General features: G+C 37.6%; 1 protein-coding gene across 6 annotated transcripts in view; it reads right to left on the bottom strand.

The window, feature by feature from the left end:
* The window catches only part of ndst2 (N-deacetylase and N-sulfotransferase 2), a 94,438-nt gene that overhangs the window by 27,255 nt on the left and 39,977 nt on the right, over positions 1-27,206 (bottom strand). For 4 of the 6 annotated variants that reach the window (XM_062977453.1, XM_016994936.2, XM_003223140.4 and 1 more), the window contains one exon: positions 22,147-22,263. The exons of 1 other annotated variant lie outside the window; for it this stretch is intronic. The gene's annotated coding sequence lies outside the window, so the exon portion shown is untranslated. Of the gene's footprint in view, positions 1-6,143; positions 6,318-22,146; positions 22,264-27,206 lie in introns of those variants that run through there. One more of the 6 variants, XM_062977452.1, reaches the window with a different exon arrangement.

Raw genomic sequence — 27,206 nt, 5'->3', positions numbered from 1 at the left:
AACTCTAGTGAGATTAAGTCATAAGGGCTTTGTATTTGGTTGCCAAACAAACAGGAGAAAAATCAATTCCTTATGCACCTGTGTCTACTACATAAATTAAGTTAAACCAACTGTATAAAAATCTTCACCAACTTACTATTCTCTTCAGCTCTGCAATAACAGGGCCTCCTTACCTTACAGGGATAACTTCAATGAAAAATAAAAATAGGGCCTCAATGGAAGTAATGTGTGTGAGCCACTGTGCAACACTCATAAGGACTTTGAATCAAAGCTATCCAACAAATGATAGTGAAGCTGAATTAGAAAGATATTGTAGAAAGCATTGGTATTTATGGGAAATGGGAAAAGAATGGGATTTCTTCCTAGCAAAAGAAGCTACTGCACTTGTTTTCTACTAGTGGGCTTCACATGGGCAACTGGCTGGCCACTGTGTAAACAAATGCAAATCTTTGATTTCGATCCTGCAGAAATTTTTCTTTTGCACTGCGATAGATTGGTCAGAAACAAGCATTTAAGGCAAACGAGAGGGATTGAAAAGCAGAAAAGGAAAGCAAGCAGTGTCCTGTCTCAGTAAAGGTCTTAAATAAGACCCTGTTTGTCGCATGTTCCTCAAGACAAGAACACACACAAATGAAAGCCTATATTAGATTGCTACTCAAGAATCTGTCAGCTTTGATATCTTTAACAAGGTCTCACTGCCAAAGGGTGTGCCAGCTGGCACAAGGTGCATTGAGCAGTGTTGGAAGTATTTCAGATGCTTGAGACTGGGATGAAGAATTGAAAGGCATAATGCAAGAAAATAAGATACTCAACAGTAATCTGTCTACTCAAGCTACCAAACCCAAGTAAAATATATGAAATGTAAAATATAGAATATAACCCTTGGTCAAATATATACAGATTTAACATGGGAAGCGTTCCTTGTAGTGGTCGTTGGTCCCTTTCGCAAATTGTCCAAGATTTAACGCTTATTATCCAGCCTGGTGTCCTTGGGAAAACTATACATTACCTGATTATAAACTATCTTTTATTTGGGGTGGGGGTCACCTTCGACTACAGTTTCAATGCAGAAAACAGCATGCTAAACAAAGAAGTGAAATTGTTTCATCCCAGAGAATCTCTTACTTCTGGGGAAAACTTGTATCTGCGAGACACAAATTTCACTGTTTAATCTCCAGTGGCACAATCAATCAAGTCTGAATAAAAGGCACTGGGGAGGAGTGATGTGGCATAGTGACAGGAGCATTTAGTTTGTACAGAAGCTGCAAAGTTCTATCTTAAAAGCAAACCAGAAATTTAAAAAATAATTTGAGTTTTTAAAAAACACCTTTTAAGAGAATGCTACAAAATGTAAATAATTCCTAGCAGTTACAGTAGAATCTCACTTATCCAAGACTCGCTTATCCAAGGTTCTGGATTATCCAAGGCATTTTTGTAGTCAATGTTTTCAATATATTGTGATATTTTGGTGCTAAATTCGTAAATGCAGTAATTACAACATAACATTACTGCGTATTGAACTACCTTTTCTGTCAAATTTGTTGTATAACATGATGTTTTGGTGCTTAATTTGTAAAATCATAACCTAATTTGATGTTTAATAGGCTTTTCCTTAATCCCTCCTTATTATCCAAGATATTTGCTTATCCAAGGTTCTGCTGGCCCGTTTAGCTTGGATAAGCGAGACTCTACTGTACATGCATTAAATGTCTGTAAAAACTAATTTCAAAGCAAAAAGAAAAAAATTCTAGTCATACCAGCCACAGGTTAGTCACTTCCATATTCTGCATTACTTTTTAAACGTACATCTATTTTGATAATCCTCACATATCTCACTAGAGGTATCTAATTTATTTAAACTTGTTAACTTACAACTTCTAGATCTCAATGTAGTGTTTTCTGTTTAGTAATGAACTCATAAATTTGCCTTGAATGTTCTCCACCTATCCATTCAGCAGTGTAATTTGCTTCTGTGAGATGTTGCAAATACTATTCACTCCCCTGTAAGCTAGCTATCCTGAATGTATAAGTCCAGAAATTTCAGTCATAAATCAACCCCAAAAAACCTGTGTCAACTAATCCATGGGTCAGTGTGAGTAACGTATCTTAACTCTTATTTTAAAAAAGGAACAAGAGGCAATCCTTGAGTTACAAACATTCAACTTACAAATTATTCATAGTTAAGAATGGGGATGAGACAACAGGAAGTGAGAGAAAACTATCCCTCAGAAGAGAAATTCGCTCCTGAAAGAGTTATCACGGGGAAAAGGTGTCTCAACTGAAGCTCTCTCATTAATCCTTGTTTCCACAACAAGCCACATTTTTCAATTATGACAGGGACAGAAAGTGATGTGAAATCTTCTGAACAGGGGCACACACAGCAAAATGAACCCCCACTATGGTATCCAAAGCTTGCTCTCTCTCTCTCGCTCTCTCTCTCTCTCTCTCTCTCTCTCTCTCTCTCTATATATATATATATATATACACAGTAGAGTCTCACTTATCCAACATAAACGGGCCGGCAGAATGTTGGATAAGTGAATATGTTGGATAATAAGGAGGCATTAAAGAAAAGCCTATTAAACATCAAATTAGGTTATGATTTTACAAATTAAGCACCAAAACATCATGTTATACAACAAATTTGACAGAAAAAGTAGTTCAACACGCAGTAATGCTATGTAGTAATTACTGTATTTACGAATTTAGCACCAAAATATCATGATGTATTGAAAACATTGACTACAAAAATGAGTTGGATAATCCAGAACGTTGGATAAGTGAGACTCTACTGTATGTGTGTGTGTGTGTGTGTGTGTGTGTGTGTGTATATATATATATATATATATATATATATATATATATATATAGGCAGGCTGGAGTTACATTTGAAAAATGTACCTGTTCTGACTCAAATACAAATTCAACTTAGGAACAAGAACCTATCTTGTTTGTAACTTGGGGACTGCTTGTATCTCCTTCCCTGAGTGGCAAAAGGCAAAAGCTTAGTCAGTCATGGGAGAACCTAAAAGAACCAGTCTTTTTTAAATACAGTAGAGTCTCACTTATCCAACATAAATGGGCCGGCAGAACGTTGGATAAGTGAATATGTTGGATAATAAGGAGGGATTAAGGAAAAGCCTATTAAACATCAAATTAAATTATGATTTTACAAATTAAGCACCAAAACATCATGTTATACAACAAATTTGACAGAAAAAGTAGTTCAATACGCAGTAATGTTATGTTGTATTTATTGTATTTACTAATTTAGCACCAAAATATCACGATGTATTGAAAACATTGACTACAAAAATGCGTTGGATAATCCAGAACGTTGGATAAGCGAGTCTTGGATAAGTGAGACTCTACTGTACATGAGCATGGAAAAGGATTGTTGGTCCTACCTGTGATGTGTTCATTTCCAGTAGATGGGAATTACATCATCTATGTTGGGTTGGTCCTCCCACTCATTCCTTATAGGCACTAATAAAACCTTCTGATCCATGCGGGAGGCCCAACCTGTCCCTTTGAGTGCTAGTCACTAAAACAGCCGGAGACATTTTTGTATTTCAAAACCCCTCATATTTCAAAAGCAGTGTTCCAGTATCTGCTCCTGTCAGCTAAATAAACTACACGTGTCCTAGTGGAAAGTAAAGGAAGCTCCTCTGACTAATATTTCTAGTGAGGTGGCTCTCCTCATTCTTTCTTGAAAAGGTCAGGTGGTTTGCACATTTGTTAAATTATTAAACAATCATGAAGTAGCACTTCATGCTGCTGTTTTTGTTTTTAAAGTTTGGAGTTTTCAACTGAACAGTTTGCAAAAATTGTTGTGCTGTGAGTTTTAAAGGCTATTTTAATGATATTTTAAGTGTATTTATTATATTTTAATCTGTTTTTATCACACTATACTATTTAATTGTTTTTTTAACTTTAGAACTGACTAAAGTGTGGGACTGCCTTGAGTCCCCATGGGGAGAAAGGCAGGGGATAAATGAAGTTAATAAATAATAATAATACAGTAGAGTCTCACTTATCCAACACTCACTTATCCAACGTTCTGGATTATCCAACGCATTTTTGTAGTCAATGTTTTCAATGCATTGTGATATTTTGGTGCTAAATTCGTAATTATGTAATTACTACATTAATTTGTAATGAACTGCTTTTCTGTCAAATTTGTTGTATAGCATGATGTTTTGGTGCTTAATTTGTAAATTCATAACCTATTTTGATGTTTAATAGGTTTTTTCTTAATCTCTCTTTATTATCCAACATATTCGCTTATCCAATGTTCTGCCGGCCCGTTTATGTTGGATAAGTAAGACTCTACTGTAATAATAATCCCTAAGAACTACAATTCTAGGTTGCTGAAAGTGCTATAGAAAGGAGATATTCTAACTGTCACTGTTTGTGGTATTCTAATCTTGGCATGAACATTTAGATAAAAGATGGCCAAATCCTCTTCCAGATCATTTAGACGTTATGTGAACAGGATGTAGATTTTTCAAGAAAGATTACTTAACTGAGGGGGCATAGCTCCTTTTGAAAAAAAAAAACTAAAATATTTTTAAAGGTCAATTTTGTATCTCTTCCTCATCTCTGTTGTATTTAACACAGGAAAGAAACATAAAGAAACAGAGGCAAACATTTTTCTCTCTATATACAACAGATGGTGTCAGTGAGGGAGAACTCTGATAAATCATTTTCATGATTACAGAGTAGGGATTACTTGATATTTTTAAGTCATCAGTGCCAAAATCAATTTAAGGGGGGAACATAGACTTGCTGACCACAAAACGCCATGACCCGCACTACTTCATTACAGACCCGCATGACTGAGCAATGGCCGTTCTATCCACTCCATTTTGACAGATTTCCTTCTGAGAACAGGGGACCCAGGAATATGGCTGCCCTAAGTCTCATGTTTTTTAAATGAGGTCAACTGCTCCAGCGGGAAACACGGATACAGAAGAGAAAATACCCATATGTCTGATACACAAGTCTTACAAGGATAGACTACCAGAGAGCAGCTAAGAACAAAGCTGTCTTGAAGATGGGCAGGGAAGCAATAAGCCATACAGAACTATAGTTGCAATGATCCGGATTTAAATACAAATAGCTTTAAATCAAACATGACCACAAATATGCCTCACACTCTCAAAAAATTATGTTCTGTTTTGTTCCAAGTCTTCTGCAGTAATCTTACTAGTAACAGTTAAAAAATAAGAAGCATTCCTATTATTCAAAATATTCAGAACAAGGCAAGTATAAGGCTTTTTCTAAGCCGCACTACTATTCTCGAATAGTTTTCAGCAAAGGTAATATCTGTATCTCCCTAACATCTGTATCTCCCTACTAATGAGATATAATTATGTCTAAGTAAAGCTCATTCTATTCATAGTTCATTAGTATTCTTCTGTTGTGCACCTGTACTCTGAGGCACTGCAACAAAAAACATGCAATTGTTTTCACTTAAAATATACACAATAAAAAGGTTCAGGAGAGAATCCATTTCCATGAAGCACTCTATGCTATAGTTAATTATCTCAACAGAGACTAAAACATCTTTGGTACCTCATATGAGAAGATAAGACAGAGAGAAACAGAAACAGTGTTAACTGTAGTATTCGTATGTTATCCTTATTACCCATTTACTGAAGACAGGTGATTCACAGCAATGGTTTGTAAACATTCATGTTCACTCTCTCCCTTTCTATGTATTGTTACTCACTTTTGCTCTCTCTTATACAAACAGAGCTGGGACAACCCACAGTCCTGTTGTTTTCAAAATAAGAAAATAATGGTAATTAATAGTGACAAATATACGATTATACAGCTATGTTCTCCCTCATAACTATATTGTGAGCTAGACAATTATTCCAATTTTTCAGTTGGAGAAAGACAAATGTTTTCATCATAACCACAACTACCAGTTTCCCATAATATATTGTGTGGTTTTACAAAACTGCACAAAAATATTCTTGCTTTTGATTTATTATTTCTGTTATTTTTAATAAAAATTATTATTCAGAATACAATAGATTTTAAAGTGTTATTCTTAGCAATCTCATCTTAATATCTGACCCCGGATGTAAACATTCTTATAATAAAAGTTCTTATACATAAGAGAAATAACTCACCTTAGGGAGGAGATTCCATGCAATGCAATTATGTATAACAGAGTAGAAGAAACTAGTGTTCAAAGGGTAATCATCATTCTTGATTTCAATACAACCAAAGCTGGATTTGCAAATATTTGTGCACCCTTCAAATCGAGCTAATGATTACAGTACACGTAAGCATTTAGATGGCTTCTAGGCTAATTCACAGAATGCTTTTCTGTCCACGCAAGCCAAGATAGAGTTGACAAGTGCACCAGATAGCGAAAGATATGGTCTGCAACAATCCTTGTGCCTAAAGAGATAGTTTTGCCACCACATCGGAACAGCTGTCAGAGAGCTGCAACGGCCTCCTCCTCTTACATTATATTTGTGTGCACAAATGCCTTTATGGGGTTGACTGGGATTGCACACATGGAGAGGACATACATATTGTATGAACTAGCTAAGAGCAAGTCAATGAAAACATTTTAATGGCACTGATTTGAACAACTGCCTATATTAACTCAGAGTTCCGGCTGCAGTTCAATGGACAGAACACAGGTCTGACAATAGAACTTCATGAAATGAAAGAGCCTGGAAGCTTTGGAGAAAAAAACACAAACAAAGCACTAAGAACTACTTCCATTTACAAGCCCCTTTCTGAAGACATTGAGGCTCTTTGCTTGTATGCCTGTGGGCTGAACTGCCTGTTTTTTCACCATCTCTGTTAAGTGCCTGCCTTGTTCAGAGGCACTTAATAAATAATACATTCATCTCTAGTGCAAGTTATGAGACTGACAAGGATAAAAGAAACTATACCAGTCTAACAAGGTACCATGTCTGCTGGCTCAGAAGAGTCACAGCCTTTATTAACACTGTTCGAAAGTGACCTGCAGGGCTTTCCACCTTCCTTATTAGTATTATATACTGTACTGTAATGCCATTAAACTGTAGAGGTGTAGCTCAAATAATACACATTTGCTAAATGTTTTTACAAGCTAACCAAATTCATGAGAGGCAGATGGCCTCCGGTGGCCTAGGGGATAAAAGCCTCGTGACTTGAAGGTTGGGTTGCTGACCTGAAAGCTGCCAGGTTCGAATCCCAACCGGGGAGAGCGTGGATGAGCTCCCTCTATCAGCTCCAGCTTCATGTGGGGACATGAGAGAAGCCTCCCACAAGGATGATAAAACATAAAAACATCCCCTGGGCAATGTCCTTGCAGACGGCCAATTCTCTCACTCCAGAAGCAACTCCGGTTGCTCCTGACACGGAAAAAAAAAAAAAATCTGGCTGGGAAATTTAAATGTAAATATAATATGTCAAAATCAAACATCTCTCTACAGATGACTCTCCACATCTACAGGTTTAAGTTTTGCAGATTTGATTATTAGCAGATTTGATTAATATGTTCTCTATATGTCCTCCGTGGTGACTCTATGGTCAACATCCACAAATGGACCTAGAGCAGTGGTTCTCAACCTGTTGTCCATGGACCACCAGTGGTCCGCAAGAACTAAAATATGGTCCACAGCCTACACCACTGCAACGAGAGCGACTGGTCTCGCGAAACCCTCTTTATAGGGCCAAGGCTTATTAAATATGGTTTTCCGTGGGTGAGCAGATGGCAACAACTGGATGGCATATGTTCTCTATCAGATAATAATAATAATAATAATTATTATTATTATTATTATTATTATTATTATTATTATTTTATTTTTGTACCCCGCCACCATCTCCCCAGAGGGACAGTAGAGCTGATGTGGTCTATCCAATGCAATTTTCTGAATCAGCACCCCAAATAATCAAACCGAATATAATTTGACCAAAAACTGATTCGTAACCCTTTTGGTACCAATGTTGTAGAGTGGTCCCTGGTTAAAAAAAGGCTGGGAACCACTGAGCTAGAGATTGCTAGAGAGATATCCTCTCAGGTTTAATAATTTTTTATTATTCGTGTTTTTCCACTTTTACAAGGGCTCTGCATCCTTAAATCCAGCAAAAGTGGAGGGCCTACTGTATTTTTAAAAAGGATTAACAACCCATCAGGTGTTCACTTTCTCCAGTTTAAAATGAAATTGAAATACATTTTACTGTAAACATTAAAAGTGGAATATATTTGCCATTCTGAATAAGAAGCACACTTAATTTTTACCCTAACAATGACAGATGGCCTGTTTACATGCTAAGGAAAAAAAAAAGAACTGCCTTGTATTTTCCCAATCTGTAAAGGCCTCATGTTTGGCTCACTAGTGCCACAGACATCAAGGTGATTTGTCTTAAGCAGCAGCATGTGCCCCCTGAGCAAAAGCATCTCAATGGCAGCTTCTTGTAAAAAAAATTACTTCCATTTGTACTTCTGGCAGCTACATGTATGCAAACATATTTATTTCTGCCTGAGTTATCTTTAGTTACGAAGATATGCTAATACCAATTCACTGGTATACTGATCTCCAAATACCTAAACACACTATATTTGAAAAATAAATAGCAGTGGCGAATTTAAAATCCCATTGTGACTGAACACACTTCCTAGCAGAAATGATCATGTGAGCCGCTGGCCTTTGTCACCTCCCAGTTCACCAACCAGTTCACACCAGCTCTCTCCCAACTCCAATGTGAAAGTGCCTTTTTGGAACACACACACAAAAACCTCATTGTGATCTTTGGCCAGAATGATCTGTAAAAGACAATTCCTTCTAAAGTGGTTTAAGGATCAAAGTAGGTTGGGATGCAAATCATCACATACGGCATATATCAGGGCAACAGCCAACACAAGGTGAGTAAGACTTTCTTTTTTGCGTAGAGGCCCTTAGAATGACTAAGAAGTGTTTTTTTTACACATCAAAGCCTGAAATGTCAAATGTAATTTGATAAAGTAATGGGGACGGGATTAGTGAGCACTTCACTATCAAGTGGACACTGTTATTGCTATTGATTGCCTGATCAATTTATAGTATTAGACCAGCGGTTCCCAAACTTATTTGGCCTACTGCCCCCTTTCCAGAAAAAAATTACTCAGAGCCCCCTGGAAAGGGAGTCGTGGCTTAGAGGGGTGGGCATAGCTTCTGACACAGCTTGCACTTTCAGCCCAGTTTCTTTTGGAGCCAACCCAAGATTTTATCATTATATTTATTGTATCTGATCTTTTATGACCTGCTTTATGGTTGATTGATTCCTTTTATTGCTTTGTTTTTTATACTCTTGATGTCTTGGCTTGGCCCCATGTAAGCCACCCCGAGTCCCTTCGGGGAGATGGGGCGGGGTATAAAAATAAAATTATCATTATTATTATTATTATTATTATTATTATTATTATTATTATTATTATTATTATTATTATTCTGCTCAAGAGGGCAGGGCTGAGCCTCTCCTCTAGTCCAAGATGCAGAGCTGGGAGGGGGAGGTGGGCGGGGCCACAAATGGGCGGCCAGGACTGGGATGGACGGAGTCACGAGCTCTGAGGCAGGACTGAGCTTCTATCCCTGTCCTGCGGCGCCTGCCAGGACATAGGGGGCGGGGCTAGAGGAGGGGGCAGGGCCTCTTCCCAAGTGCCTGATGGGGCTGAACCTCTATACCCTGACCTCGTGTTCTAACAAGCGCCTCAGGGAAGGTATACTGAGGTTCAGCCCTGTCTCGCGCTCTTGGGAAGAGGCCCCGCCCCAACCCCACCCTTTGGTCCTAAAAGGCCTCTCAGGAGAGGTATAGGGGCTCAGCCCTGCCTCGGGCTTTTGGAAGGAGACTCCGCCCCCGTTCCTAGCTCTGCCCTGTGTCCCAACAAGCGCTTCAGGAGAGGTATAGATTCTCAGCCCTGTCTTGGGTAATTGGGAAGAAGCCATGCCCACTCCTCTAACTCTGCCCCCTGTGTCCTAACAGGTGATCCAGATGCTCAGCCCTGTCTCCAGCATTTGAGAAGAGGCCCCGTCCGTTCCCTGGCCCCACCCCCTGGTCCTAGTAGGTGCCATCACCGCCCTCTGGATCGCTCCAGCGCCCACTTTGGGAATCACTGTATTAGACATTCACCATGTGTTAAGGCTAGTGTTTTGACTCCCCCCCCCCCCAAAAAAAGGATAGAAAACCATCTCTAAAATGTCTCCCTGAACACAACAGGGCTGACAGCCATTTCCCTGTCTTTGAAAACTGGTAAGCTAAAATCAACGCTTCTTTAAAACATTGAGTGTTCTACTTAAAGCACTAATAGTACCACTTGCTGAACATTGCACAAAGCTGCAGCCAGGCTATCATCTTTAATGGCACTGTAATCCTACACAGATCTATAGGGTACTCAGGAAATGATTATCAGAATCACAAAATGCAGATATAACCAATGGAGTATCGGTACAGACTGCTTAGGAATCATTGGTGTGATTGTACAAACAGTACCAACTTGAACATTTTGTACATCAAGACACCATAAAAAGTGACAGCTCCTGCCCTTGGTTAATATAAAGTCACTAGTCTTCGTGAGATGGGACTGGCTACTGATATTATATATACCGTGATCACGTGACAACTCGGATGCTCTATCAAACAGGCTTTATCTGAAAGTAGCAGCTTTAGAAAGTCCTGCTACATTTGCCCTAAAGGAAACCATTATGTGATTGTTTGTCATCCTTCTTTGTACATGCCAATATGAAATCCTGATCTCCAGCAAGAATCTCCTTTGGCCTGTGGCAACAGCAAAGTCTTCTTTCTACAAACTGAATTTCACATATTGCAAAGAGAAATATGATGTTCACCCTGTGCAGTTTAAACTGAAGCAAAGTATGAAGTTCAATTCTCTTCAATTTCCTTTATGCTGATGTTGATTAAATTAAGTAATCAGTGTCCTGACAGCAAAAGGAACTTGTTAGTAAGGCTGTGGAGTCAGTACACCACACCGCCAATTCCCTTCTACTTCTTTCCAACACTAATCTGACTCCTTCATAAACGGTCAATGGATATTCATTAATAGTAACTAACAAATGTCATTGTTTCTAAAATGCACACTAATTTCAAACTATTGTAAGATTCTAAGAAAAAATGTCTTAAAATATCTTTTAGAATTTCTAAGCATGAACTCTAAGAATAAAAGAATATAGCTAACAAATTCTTTATAATAATAGAATTCAGTTTACTAACAACAATAATATAAAAGCACATTAAATGTAAACAAGGTACATAAAACAAAGTGGGTACAGTATTTTATTAATCTCTACCTAATTCATGGGAGTCTAAATCTTTTGAATCATCCTTATCTTCTCCATCATCATTATCACTTTTATTTGTTATCTCCTCTCTTCATAGCTTGAGAAAGGTACAACACAATTAAAACACTAAGATAAAAAACAATACCATTAAAATACATGTACAGTAGAGTCTCACTTATCCAACATTCTGGATTATCCAACGCATTTTTGTAGTCAATGTTTTCAATGCATTGTGATATTTTGGTGCTAAATTTGTAAATACAGTAATTACTACATAGCATTAATGTGTAATGAACTACTTTCTCTGTAAAATTTGTTGTATAACATGATGTTTTGGTGCTTAATTTGTAAAATGATAACCTATTTTGATGTTTAATAGGTTTTTTCTTAATGTCTCCTTGTTATCCAACATATCCGCTTATCCAATGTTCTGCCAGCCTGTTTATGTTGGATAAGTGAGACTCTACTGTATTTTAACATGATAAGCCAAGAGTTATTTTACAGAGATGGAAAAGCACCAGAGTTGCCTATGAGGGCCAGCTGACTCCATGTTCACACCCAGGCATTAAAAAGGGACAGAAATGTTATTATCCAACATATTCGCTTATCCAACATTCTGCCGGCCCGTTTATGTTGGATAAGTGAGACTCTACTGTACTGTATTAAAATAAATGGTACAAATACTACAACACGGTACTAATAGAATATACATTTAAAATGTATAGGTTGAAAATTGACTGGGTTGGGTTACCGGAAGAGATAAGACTTTAATTACCTCTTAAAATTTGATGGTTCATTTAGCTGTTGGATTTCTTTCAGGAGATCATTCCACAATCTAGGGGTGGCCAAAGAAAAGGCCCTTTGGGTGATCATTGTCAGTTGGCTTCTGATTGGCTGAAGTAAATGTCCTTCAGAGGACCTCAGTGTCAGGGGTGGATTGTACGGCAGAAATCGATTTTGTAGGTAACCCAGACCAAAATTATGTAGGGCTTTAAAAGTCATAACCAACACTATACTTTGCCTAGAAACTAATTGTGGAGTGGTTTAATATGAATCTGATATGCTCACTCCTAGATGTTCCTATGGCCAGTTTCCGAATTTGGGACAGAGGTAGCCCAATGTGCAGCTCATTGCAGAAGTTCAACCTTGAGGTTACTATATATCTCAAAATATGTCATATTCCAAGTGATTTAGATTCTTTAGAGCATTTGTGATCCTACATTTTTAAAATGTACTGCCAACCTGGCAGTTCGAAAACATGCCAATGTGAGTAGATCAATAGGTACCGCTCCGGCGGGGAGGTAACAGCGCTCCATGCAGTCATGCCGGCCACATGACCTTGGAGGTGTCTACGGACAATGCCGGTTCGTCGGCTTAGAAATTGAGATGAGAACCAACTCCCAGAGTCAGACATGACTGGACTTAATGTCAGGGGAAACCTTTACCTTTACCTCACACTCTTGTTTCTAGAATTAGCTTCAAAGCTGTTGATACCCATTCAATCAATTCTGATATTGGTGCTCCCTTAATTTTTCTGGAAGATGTCAATGGAACCAGGATTCATAATATTTTCTAAAGTAATCCTTAAATGGTTTGTTGACTGAAATGTTGAGTGACTGCAATCATGCCACTAGGAATCACAACCAAGTCACGACATTTTTGCCTGATTTTATTTTTGAACTGGTCAGACAAATGTCTATGAAATGCATCAAGTACGAGCGTGTTAGCTGTCATTTATCCATTTTTTGTTCATGTACAATAACATCTTTGGAAAAAATCCAATTCTTCAATATGTTTTTTTAATTTAAAATTAATTATGGTGGCAACTTCTGACCATCAGTGGTGATGCAAAGCATCACAGTGATACACTGTTTTTCGTAGTCATCACTTATAACGTCGACTTCTTTAGCGCCTTTAGCATTGATGGTATAATTTCAAGGCATATCAAAGAAGGACAGGGTTTTATCAGCATTTCCAATTGGACAGGAATAATATTGTCTTTTTTTCCTTTATTCACTGAAAGTTAATCAACTTCAGTTGAAAGTCTGCAGGATTTTTTTGACAATAGATGTTTGATGTCGTAATGACAGCCTGCTACAATGAGTCTAAAGTACAAGCTTCAACTGCTTTAAAAAATTCTTTCCTTTATTCAGAGGGACTTGGTGATTTCTATAGCTTTCAATTCCATGGCTTGTTGAATGATGGGTAATCTTTTTGTAAATGTCTGATTTACAGAACTTTCTTCAGTTGTGAAAATCTTTCTTTCCTAGGCTGTGCAAAGCACTTGGTGGTTGCTTTGCACAAAAAATGGAATTACAATCACTTCTCCAATGACAATCACATACCTCTCTAATGTCAAAATGTCGATTTGCAGCTCTATTTCCATGTTCTTCTGCATACATAATAACTCTTCAGTTAAATGTGGCTTTGTAGTGTATCCTTTTTGACAATATGTGCAATAATGGATCAAATGAATAAAATACAGTGTCTCAAATTTTTACATATGTAGTTTCAAAGATAACCAAAACTTCCTTGGTAACGATGTTTCCACACATGCAAAGCATGCCATATTATTAAAAACAGAATAGCAAGAGCAGGGTGGAGTGATAACTTGGAAGTGAGTTTCCTGCCTAAAAACAAAACATGTGATGCCATCTGCAAAACATGGGAATTTTTAAAACATCTACAATTTTAAGGTGCTCCATCAAGTTTAAGATTCTAAATGTGTCATAAAACAGATGAAATACGATACAGTAGAGTCTCACTTATCCAACACTTGCTTATCCAATGTTCTGGATTATCCAACGCATTTTTGTAGTCAATGTTTTCAATACATCGTGATATTTTGGTGCTAAATTCGTAAATACAGTAATTACTACATAGCATTACTGCGTGTTGAACTACTTTTTCTGTCAAATTTGTTGTATAACATGATGTTTTGGTGCTTAATTTTTAAAATCATAACCTAATTTGATGTTTTATGGGCTTTTCCTTCATCCCTCCTTATTATCCAACATATTCGCTTATCCAACATTCTGCCGGCCCGTTTATGTTGGATAAGTGAGACTCTACAGGAATTTACTGTATTAAAATGGTAGCACAAAGCATTCATCACTACCACATGAATCATTTGGTTACTTAATATTTATTACAGTAGAGTCTCACTTATCCAACATAAACGGGTGTCAGTATAGTAACTCCAACATCGCCCAAAATCACATCTGACTCTAAACACATAGCTCTGCTTATTCATAGTAGTGTCACATATTTGTAAGTTAAGAATTCTAGGAGCTGCCTGCGAAGGGAATATTTTGTTGAGGGAGATAAAGTGCCTTTGGATATGTTAAATCTGACATCAGACACATTGTACTCAATAAGAAATGTTCAAATCTAGATATAGTCATGCCATGGCAGATCTTTTAAACTGTATCCATAATTAGCAGAAATTTATTTCCGTTTTCTCAATCAATCAATTTATTAATGCTCCGACCAATGGTCATATGCATATACAGAAACAACAACATCAAACAAACATCTACACAAAACACTATAAAATCCAACACTTAAAAGTAGGATGCAAGCAGGATAAAACAGAACATGCAAACTATACATTGTGAGGTGCAGCAGCACAAGTGCAACATGTGCTGAGAGCTGCACAATTACCGGTAAAATGCCAATGTATAAGATCAGTCATTTAAAAAACATAAGTAAAAATATCAACCAAGCATCTATAGAAACCCTGTAAAATTCCACGGTTAAAAGCAGGATGCATGGAGTATAAAACAGAGCTTGCAAAATATAACCAGTAAAAAGCCAGTATAAAATATCGGTCATATTAAAAACTAGATAAAAGCATCCCCGGCGCAGTCGATTGCAATGTCCGCAATCAGTCTTGCTCTGATTTTATTTGCTGCCAAGGTAAAGAGAGAGACCTTATACGTGATTGTGGAGTTGGTGTCAGATAAAAGGTAGAAGATCTTTTCTGCAACCGTGTTCGATTGTAGGTACCATAGAATAGGCCCTAAGAATTTATTTCTTGGTGCAGAGTATAGAGTGCAGAAAAACAAATAGTGGGGCAGGTCCTCAATTTCTGAGGCCCCGCATACGCATATTCGGCTAGCCAAAGGAGTGCCCAAGTATCTACCATCCAGCACTGCTGAGGGCATGCTTTGGAATTGTAGAGCTGTAAAAGCTTGTCTGAGGTTAGGGAATGTAAGGTTGGTTAGATACATAGCCCTTTCATGGTCGAGTTTGTATAATTTTAAACTGTATCTGATACACTAAATAAAACTTAAACCAAAGGAAATAAAGCCTTCCGATGCTTATTTGATAAAACTCTTATTTGAGAAAGCAGAAGTCAATGTCATGCATAAGTTGAAGGCAGGTTTGTAGGCCAAAATAATGTACAGTAGAGTCTCACTTATCCAACATTCACTTATCCAACGTTCTGGATTATCCAACGCATTTTTGTAGTCAATGTTTGCAACGCATCGTGATATTTTGGTGCTAAATTCGTAAATACAGTAATTACTACGTAGCATTACTGCATATTGAACTACTTTTTCTGTCAAATTTGTTGTATAACATGATGTTTTTGGTGCTTAATTTGTAAAATCATAACCTAATTTGATGTTTAATAGGCTTCTCCTTAATGTCTCCTTGTTATCCAACATAATCGCTTATCCAACGTTCTGCCAGCCCGTTTATGTTGGATAAGTGAGACTCTACTGTATTTTAACATGATAAGCCAAGAGTTATTTTACAGAGAAGGAAAAGCACCAGAGTTGCCTATGAGGGCCAGCTGCCTCCATGTTCACACCCAGGCATTAAAAAGGGACAGAAATGTTACCACAGCAGAGACAGCAAGGCCAGTTGGTTCTTCTTACAGGTTCTCCTAGGATGCATTAAGCTCTAACTTTTTGCCACTCAACTTAGATGATTCCTTTTTTTAAAAAAAGTATATAGGGTGCATCCTTTGCTCTCACTGATACGATATTTCCTCTAGGGAAATTATCTAACAAATACTGAATACAAACCCAGTAACTACTACTTAGCATAACTACTACTTACAGCATTCATCTTTAAACAATCTAATTTGGTGTGTCTGACATCGCATCCAATAGTAACCTATGGATGCGAGAGCTGGACCATAAGGAAGGCTGAGCGAAAGAAGATAGACGCTTTTGAACTTTGGTGCTGGAGGAAAATCCTGAGAGTGCCTTGGACCGCAAGAAGATCCAACCAGTCCATCCTCCAGGAAATAATGCCCGACTGCTCACTGGAGGGAAGGATATTAAAGGCAAAGTTGAAGTATTTTGGCCACATCATGAGAAGACAGGAAAGCTTGGAGAAGATCATGATGCTGGGGCAAATGGAAGGAAAAAGGAAGAGAGGCCGACCAAGGGCGAGATGGATGGACGGTATCCTTGAAGTGACTGGCTCGACCTTGAAGGAACTGGGGGCGGTGACGGCCGACAGGGAGCTCTGGCGTGGACTGGTCCATGAGGTCACGAAGAGTCGAAAACGACTGAACGAGTGAGATGACGACGACGACATCTCTTGTACTCCACGGATTTAGAAAATGCAGGTTTGTCAGTCCCAACATCAGTCCACACTTTTTCTCTCATCTTCATTAATATTTAGCAAAGCAAAGTATCAAAGAGTTCTGGAAACACTGAAAATTACTAACCCTTTGTCTGGCATGACATTTTAATTGGTTTTGATAAAGATATTGTCCTCCTGTGGTTTTTAAATCTGAATTGCTTTCTCGCTTCCACTGAGTATAACATTTTATATTAAAATGCCAGCAAAACCTTTAGTAGGACCTGAGGTCTGTCTGTTGAGCTGTCCATATTGCACCAACCAGACTACAGGTGACAATTAAAACACAGCAGTTCAATATTAATACTATAGCACTGGGATATCTTAATAATCATCCAAGAAACTGTGACTTGAACAAGGTGTGGCAGGTAAAAAATGTGGGTATAGACGACAAGAAAAAAGGCAAGCTTCAATGGCTTCCTTTCATTCTGTATGCTGCATCCTTGGGGTCCATCAGTTCAGATGTATTTACCATCTAAGTATCTATGAAACTAATAACAGATATTATGAGGAACAAAATCAATCCTGTTTGAATATCTGCATTTTAAATGAAATAAAGAAATACTAATTTTAAAATAGCCATTCTAGTTTAGATGGTAATAGGGGAGGCGGTTTTGTCTAACTTTGTTCACTGTTTCTTTTCTTCCTTTTTTCCCTTGGGGGGGGGGGGGAAGGTAGGAGTTAAGAGGAAGCAATATCCCAAATGCAAAGTTTGTTTTCCTAATAAATGTTTGTTTAGACATGTTGTTATAGATCTGAGAGAACCATGACCTACTCACAAAATCTTGTTCAATAAATCAAGTAAATGCCAGTTCAACAAAGGCTACTGCACCAACTAGAAGATGTTTATGAATTTAAAATGTGCATTGTTTTTATTCTGCAAACTGGTAGATCATAAATGAGAGTATTTGGAATATATTATCTTGGAAAATGCAGAGAAACTACTGATTTTAATCCTAATTTTAGCCCAAGTCAAGATTAGTGCGGACAAATCAGGTTGTGTTTAAATCTTTGCCTCCCCACACACTTTAAAGTCAAATGAATCAAATAGAAATACTTGTACGTAACCATTCAAAAATTGTCTTTTAATAAGAATATTTGACCTGCAATTTGCTACTTTTTATGTTGTTTATGAATGCCTTATGATCTTTCACAAACCTTTCAAGTGGACATTCCTTCTTTATCTAAAAAGGCTTAGTAAATATGCTGCAAGACATACCTGACAACATGCTTGCTGGCTTTCCAGTTATGATTTTGAAATTCTGATAATAAAACAAGCAAGTCTATAAGTAGTATCAAATATTACAGTTATTTTGGAAAAGAATCTGGAGTGGCACTTTTCATTTTATTTTCTTCACTAAGAAAACATTATTTAGATAGGAATGAAAAATACTCCACAGACTTGCTATAAGGATTTATTTTACCACATACTAATCTGAATTAAAACTGTTAAAGATTCCATTCGTCCCTAATAAAGAGAAGACCCAAACTATTATCGTCAACAAGACATTGGTGGCAATTCTGGAGGGACTTCCTACTCATAAGACCTTAAGATCACAATTCACGATGAGTACTGACAAGCTGGATTGCATCCAAAGGACGTAGAGAAAAATGTTAAAAGGTTTGGAAGCTCAGATTAGGGAGCTAAGGATGTTTAGCCTGGAGACAACAAGGTAAAGAAGTGACATGACAGCCATGTTTAAATATATGAAAGTTGAAGCTGTTCCAGACACTAGGATATGGAGCAGGCATAACAACAACAACAACAACAACAACAACAACAACAACAACAGGAAAAGCTGAGGATTTAGAGGATTTAAATCTTTTAAATATGAGGCTTTAAAGATCGAACTGTAAAGTCTCTGGCACAAGCCAGTAAAGGTGGTCCCAGTCAGGATCAGCTCACTGGGCGCAGTGCCTAAAGACCTTGGCCAGCACTTGAAAACCATTGGCGCTGACAAAATTACCATCTGTCAGCTGCAAAAGGCCACCCTACTCGAATCTGCATGCATTATTTGTTGATACATCACATAGTCCTAGACACTTGGGAAGTGTCTGACATGTGATCCAATACAACAGTCAGCATAGTGATCTTGTTTGATGTGTAATACTCTTGTTGTGTAGCAAATAACAATATTATTATTTCTTAACCACCTCTCCTCATGGCTTGAGGCGGGTTACAACACTGCTAAAACAGATAATCAAAACACATAACCATTTAAAAACAATTCATAGAATACACATATTAAAAATAGAATAAACATATTAAAACATAGAATATACATATTAAAACATGGGCTGTTAGGAATTGTGGGAGTTGAAGTCCAAAACACTTGAAAGGCCGAAGTTTGTCCATGCCTGTTATGGAGCAATTGAGTCAAACTATAGGAAAAGAAACTAAGAAGAACCTCCAACTGCAAGAGCCATTGAACAGTGGAATATGTTGTCTCAGAGTCTGGTGGATCTTTTTTTTTTTTTTGGAGGTTTTTAAACAGAAACTGGATGGCCATCTGTCAAGAGTGCTTTAATTATATATTTCAGCATAAGTGGTTGGGCAGACTGGCCTTTGCAGTCTCTTCCAATTCTATAATTTTATGACTCGTGCCTATACAATTTGATAAACAACTTTTAAATAATAATACAGTTGCTTGGAGAAAATCCAATGTATGCAATGAGAGATCAAGTATGGGACCGGGGAAGAAAACAACAAAAAATTTCAGTCTTAATTTGTATCATTAATGTTTGCTTTAAGTGACATCTAATATTAGCAATGGAAACAATTTGGATGTTCCAGAATAAAAAAAAAGGATTCCTGGACATGCCTTCTAGACAAGTGCTCACAATGTTGTTAGTACCATTAAATCTTATCAGACTCATGCTAAGATTCTGAGTCCAGAGAATCTTGCAGCAAAGGAACAGCTTAGGAAAGAAATCATGAATATTGAAAATGCTCTACAGAGATGTGGGCTCAAATTTCTACCCAGGTTTTCAGCAAAGAGACTGCTAAATGGCTGTTTTCAAGCATGCACTCTCTCTACTCCATCCCTTTTTATTTAAACTTCTTTTAGGATATTAACTGGCCTCAGTGGGAGGAGAGTTGCCACTGTTAAATTTCAAACTGTTTTAAATCAGTACTATCTTTAATTGTTTAATAGGTTCAACATATTTTATTCAGCTGTGTTTTTCATCTTTTTTATGAGCTGTCTTGGATCCCATACTGGGAGAAAGCTGTGGTATAAACACAAGTCTCTGTCTCTTAGACTAATTTATCTCGGACACTAAAAAGAGATGATCTTGTTTATGCTATCCTCATATCCTTGGAAATAAAAATTCTACCTGTTTGGTGGAAAACTACAAAACATATTATGACTACCATCCCTCAGTAACAAAATAAGAAAATAAACACACACACACAGACACAAGGCTAGATGAGTCAGAACTGTTAATCTCTGAAGGCAGAAGCTGCAGTGGTTTGCAATTTTCCTACATTGACATTACTGCAATTTAATATGCAACTTAGTTTCAGTCATCCCCAAATTCTGCTAATAATAATAGTAATCATCATCATCATCATTATCATCATCTTATTTTTGTACCCTGCCTCTATCTCTCCAAAGGGATTCGGGGCGGCTTACATGGGGACGAGCCCAGTCAACGTACTGTGTTTCCCCGAAAATAAGACAGTGTCTTATATTAATTTTTGCTCCCAAAGATGTGCTAGGTCTTATTTTCAGGGGATGTCTTATTTTTCCATGAAGAAGAATTCACATTTATTGTTGGACAAACAAATAAACATTTATTATATACTGTACAGTAGTTGTCATCACAAGCCAGCATAACCAGAAAACTGTGAATCCTATCAAGAATTTCTTGTTACTACCATTATTTCCATGTACAACTGGTATGTACATTTACCAATCCTGCATACTCTGGTGTTCTGTTTGGCAGGGGCTGGGCATGTTTCCAAACAAAATCTTCGCTAGGTCTTACTTTCGAGGGAGGCCTTATATTTAGCAATTCAGCAAAACTTCTACTAGGTCTTATTTTTCGGGGATGTCTTATTTTCGGGGAAACAGGGTAGTTAAAATATAAAATATGAACATCCTAAGTACATACATAGTGCACAGATGTGCATAAACAGTAACATAAAACAGAAAAATAAAAACATAATGAAACAAATCAATCATCACACACTAAAGAAAGTTCTTGAATAAAAGTAAGAGGAAGGATGCAGAACCACTCCTGCCCAAAGTATCTAATGAATGCTGCACAAAGAAGCAAGTCTGGAGACCTCACAGATTGGTTATTTAACATGGTAATAGCAGATTGTGTATCTTGCGAATATTTACTCTTCTTAATCTTTTGTTCCTTATTGTGATGCGTAACCTATACTCTCAACTAGAACCTGTCAGCACACAATACAGAGAAACAGAATGATTTCAAATTGGCAAGGGGGTGAAGACAGGTTGCATTTTATAACCCTGTCTATTTAATTTATAGACAGAAGATGTCATATGGAAAGCAGGATTGACTAAGACAAAGAAGGCATGAAAATCGGGGAAAGGAACATCAACAATTTAAGATCAACTATTTAAGTTAACAATTTAGCCATAGGTCAATGTGTCAAGAATGCAGCGAGCCATGGGATGCAACTACACTGTAGAAGTAATACAGTCTGACCCCTCTTTAACTGCCATGGCTCAGTGCTATGGAATCCTGTGATTGGTGAGGCACGTTTTAGCAGAGAAGGATAAAGATTTTGCAAAGCTACAATTCATGATTCCACAGCATTAAGCCATGGCAGTGAAAGTAGTGTCAAATTAGATTAATCATACAGTATGTTTGTATATTAGATTAATCAGACAGTATATTAGAAAGAAACGAAAGACCTGGCTATGCTCACAAGCGTATAACGAATAAGCTTTTACGGCTTCGTCACGGTCTGGATCAAGGATTATGTGCAAGGTTTTTGGATGAATTGATTTATGCATTTTATATGCTTTAAGTTTGTATATTGTCTCATGTGTTTTAATGCGAATGTAAAGTGTTTTTTTATCCCCTTTATGTTATATTGTATTGTATTGTTGTTTTATTGGCATCGAATTTTTGCCAGATCTGTAAGCCGCCTTGAGTCCCTTTGGGTGAGAAAAGCGGGATAGAAATGACGTAAATAAATAAATTTGCCACATGGATTCATAACATTCTCTGTTTGGCAGAACTAGATAACAATGAGAACAATCCAGCTGCTTACCTGGAAATGCAGTGCAAGAAGGATCTGCACACAGCTTTTGATGCAACAAACTGAGCACAATCTGCAATCACTTTCTCAGTGGGCTTATGGTACTCAATGGCTTCATGCGAAGGAGACCTGTTAAAGGGAACATATATAAGCCAATTTCTTATCTTGAATTATATCAAGATGCCTTCCATCTGTTTTTGAGACCTAAACAACCCTAACTGCAAGGCTATAGTTATTTTTTCTTGCTTTGTTATGATATACCATCCCTAAGTACATGCCGTTACGTATAGTATGTTGCAGCCTAGGGTTTCAAAATATGTAGTGATTATATATAATACATTATATGTAACTGAACCAAGGTCCCATTTACTAGAAAATACTCCCGTTCCTTCTAAATATCTATAAAGAAAATACCAATTTGACAGCTTAATTTAGTTCAAAGACATGAAAAGCAAGAACTTAAAAGACTAAGAAATTATTAATGTTAGAAATAAAAAAAATATAAAATTCATTTCTTTTTTGTAGAGTAATTTGAATATACTTATTACTTTGATATACATTTAAAAAATATCAATTCGATATATTGGAGGGAAGAGTAAATATATTTTTAAAATAGGGAAACACACACAATCATAATGTGGCAAACAGCATATCAACTGAAATAAACTGTAAGAGGTAATTATATTATTCATTTCTTGAATACATACTACAGACAGAAGATACAGAAATGCCTTTGTAACAGTGATGAAATAGTATGACTATTACTAGATACAAAGATGTTAAGAATGAAAACCTTATAGGACAATTACTTTGGTTCCCTTTTACCTTCCAATAAGGTAAAGGTTTCCCCTGACGATAAGTCCAGTCGTGACCGACTCTGGGGGTTGGTGCTCATCTCCATTTCTAAGCCGAAGAGCCGGCGTTGTCCATAGACACCTCCAAGGTCATGTGGCCGGCATGACTGCATGCAGCGCCCTTACCTTCCCGCCGCTATTGATCTACTTACATTTGCATGTTTTCGAACTGCTAGGTTGGCAGGAGCTGGGGCTAACAGCGGGCACTCATTCCGCTCCCAGGATTTGAACCTGGGACCTTTTGGTCCGCAAGTTCAGCAGCTCAGCGCTTTAACACACTGTGCCACCAGGGGCCTTCCAACATGTACCTAATATTTTATTTTCTCACATGTTTTAGTTTTCTGTTTCTGAAAATTTTCAGAAACAGCTTATATTTTACAAGTAAATCCTTACATATAATTCATAAATTTAAACAGAGAATACACCTGAAATGATAGCCAGTTACCAATCTGATGGTGGTAGTGGTAATGACACTAGTTCCATCGTAAGAGATGGAGCTGGGGGATTTTACATTTGGTGAAATACTTAAAAGAGAAAAAGTGAGAATTAAATCAGTTTGAATCTATAGCATAGGCAGGCACCATCAGAATTTTAGTTCAAAGGAGTAGGCCAGAGATCTTTTGAATAAAATGTAAGCATCTCATCAAACTATAAATTCCAAGATTCCTTAGGATGAAGCCACTGCAACTGATAGGATGGAAAATAGATATAACTTTATAGCACAAACACACCACAGCAGTCGGAAAGCCACTAAACAGAAGAAAAACACAAGCTTTCCTATGTCTCTTGGTAGCAGAATAACAACATGGTCACAACCTTAGCAATGGCACAGAGAAGGCTTTCTCCAAGAGCAGACTACATATTAATACAGCCTGGTCCTAGGCTTTAAAGGTTTTAAGGTTTTCAAGGCTTTAAAAGATAAAGTCAGAATTTTCAACTGAGCCCAGAAATATATTAATAGTCAGTAAAGCTGGCACAGCAAGATAGTAACAGGCTTCCTGAAAATGGCTCTGTTCAGCAGTATTGGAGCCACAAGACTTTAAAAGGAATGACGTAAGGCAGGCTCTCCTTGACATAGTTCTGTGCAGGGAAAGTAATCATAGCTCTTAATGTCCATTTGACCATTAATATATCAAAATTGAGTATCTCCTTTCCCTATAATGAAAATCTTATTTATGGGGAAGCAAATAGGCTTATGCAATGATTTTCAAACTACTCCCCCCTCCCAATGTCCTTTACATCTACATGTGAAAATCACCTTCTCTCCCCGATCAACATAAGTATATAAATAAAAATATTTTGTTGTGTGCGTATATTGGTTTGCATGTCCATGTTTTAACATTTTATAAGGAAAACGCAATTAAATTAGAAGTTTAATTTAAATAAATTCAATACCCAACTCAACACAATGTTTATACAGTAGGTGGGTTTGTTTTTTAGCACAAAGTATAATAAACCAAGGAGTAATATTACAAAAATTAACTCTCAGTTCTTTGGAGACTTTTCAGGTGAGAGATAAGGGCAGGCCCAATGACTAATGGTGTTCTTGGGAGAAAAATCAATAATCCCGCCCCCATCTCAGGGACAACAGCAATTATAGCTAAAGTGGATGCTCCCAGGATCAGAGTAATCAGCCCCGCATTCTGAGCAGAAATATGGGTCCTCATATGGATGGAATGGAGGAAAAGCATGGTCAGAAGTGTCACAGACCACTAAGGAAACCTGTGAAAATTCATTTTGCACATCAATGTTTATATCTTTAGATTGCTTCTCCTTCCCAAACTTGGGGAAGTCATCAGATGGACTTGATTCTGTACTAAGCGATTGAGTACTATATGGGATTGAGTCTTGAGAGTCAAGGATCAACCAAGTGTAGGAGGTACTATATTTCAAACTCCTGAGTCAGAGATAGAATGGCCTCGACGTTTCTTCTGTGAACCAGATGGGGCATTTTGAGTGTAATCCATATAGGAAAGCCCGACATAGTGGGTACCAAAGTCAAGCACAATGTAGAAACTTCGTGAGTGGTTATAACCACTGATGCCTTATAGAGTGGCTTGAGTAGCTGCTGATAAGGCATGTTTGCACAGCAATGCCTTAAGATGGAAGTCACGATTCCGTCTTGCCTGAGGTGCCTCAGACCTGGGAATGTAAATAGGAAGTAACTTTATGACTTTCTTCCAAGCGAAGGCAAAATGTGGAGTGTCTGTCTTTTTTCTGGAATCTTCCCTCCGCAGCTTGTACACCTCTTTAAAAGACCTAAAGGATGCTATGAACAGTTCCTTAGGAGGAGGACAGCCAGTGAAGTTGGGACTAAAACAGGGAATTTCAAAATCAGAAACCAAATGAAGCCCACATCAAACCATGATGACAGAAAAAGAAATCTAGCCAAAATGCAGAAGAAAATAGAATAACCCAATCAGTCCAAATCAGATCATAAATGGAAAGAGAAGTTTTATTGATTTCTTATGATTCTGCTGCAGACAAGGAAAAACTGAGAGTGAAGTGGGGAGTGCCCTGGTATGGTATGTGGGAAGAGGAGGGGCTAATGCCAAAACACTTATGTAAAGCTCTGGAAGGTTCCAAATGATGCACTTCACAGGTGGCCCATTTGTGTGAGTCACAGAGACTACTCTATTTTAACCCTATACCAAACTTTATGCTTAAATACTTACCACTTTGGAAGTAAAACAAGTTCACAAAAAAGCCAGACCTGATTAGAGTTTAGAAATCACGAGTCGGACTGTGTAGTGTGTGTGCGTGTAGGTATTGCGTTTTAACTGTGTTTGTATCACACCTCAAATTGTGAGGGGAGGCAGATAACAAGTATCATCATTATTATTATCATAGTCACCTATTTAAGGAAGGATGTTTAGGCTATTTTTAATGAAGGGATAATGAAGTTCCATGAGCTGTTCCAGCTGGCAAGGAGTTGTTCTTTTATGGCCAGCATTGTGAGGAAAGTCACTCTTGTTTACCCACTACTTCTAAAGTAAAGTATCTTTAGGCCTGGCGCAGGCTGGAGAGCAAGCCAGCTGCAACCAGCTGCAATGAATCACTCTGACCAGGAGGTCATGAGTTCGAGGCCCGCTCGGAGCCTATGTTTGTCTTGTCTTTGTTCTATTGTAAAAGGCATTGAATGTTTGCCTATATGTGTAATGTGATCTGCCCTGAGTCCCCTTCGGGGTGAGAAGGGCGGAATATAAATGTTGTAAATAAATAATAAATAACTGAGGTGATATATGAGGGACAAATAATCTGTGTTTTCAAATTTATTTGAAAGGATTCCAAATAGATTCTGGTAGATCTGTATAATCCATGATTGGCACTACCTTTCAGTGGTAATGGGACTTCATGCTCCTGTGAGGCTATGCTAAAAGCAGTAGTTGTGCAGTTGGACCTCCCATGTCAGATAAGCTTTTGCTGAGCCAGACTAAGTGTGCCAAACAGTTACTGGGCAACATCAGTAGTGGGCGTTGACACTAGCAAAGGATTAATCACAGACAACGATAGTGGCACCATAGTTAATGTCTGGAAAAACTGTCTTTCTGAGAACATTTTATCATTAAAACGTTATAAGACAATCCAAAATTAAACAAGAGAGGACCAGAAGATGAAACTCCCAGGATGGATGGCCCTCAATGGGCTACAGTAGAGGACAAATATAAGTGCCACTGCAGTTAATGATGCAAATGGATTCAAAACATGAACACAACGAACACGTTTCATGATGAGAAGGTTGTGGATATTACATGCTACACATCACAATATCACATATTACTTTAATAGGTTGGGAACATAGAATTGAGAGAGAATTAATGGTTTTGCTGGACCCCACTGCTAATTTTGTGGCGAAGAGTCATTGTGAAGTTATGAAAATCAGATTTAAGCTGCTTGATGGAAATCTGGATGCCAGAATCTCCAAAACAGCATACTCTAAAATGCTACCTATTCTAGATAGAGAAAGGAAGGCTTAGGTATGCTGGACAATATGATGAATTTTGCTTTTTGTCAGAACATATTCTAACTGCCAGTGCTTAACAGCTCTCCTTGTGGTCGAGCAGTTTTTGAACTGAGCCCACATGGAGCAGGGAAGTATTTGGTTTAGGCTGAATTATAATTAAGTGATGAATTGTAAGAAAACTCTGTATGTGTTTTTTAATATAGTAAATTAATCTTAGGAATATGCACCAGATATATCTGAAGAGATACACTGTG

Source organism: Anolis carolinensis, chromosome 3, assembly GCF_035594765.1.
Source record: "Anolis carolinensis isolate JA03-04 chromosome 3, rAnoCar3.1.pri, whole genome shotgun sequence".
NCBI classification, from domain to species: domain Eukaryota; kingdom Metazoa; phylum Chordata; class Lepidosauria; order Squamata; family Dactyloidae; genus Anolis; species Anolis carolinensis.
This window is presented reverse-complemented; position numbering and strand designations above follow the sequence as displayed.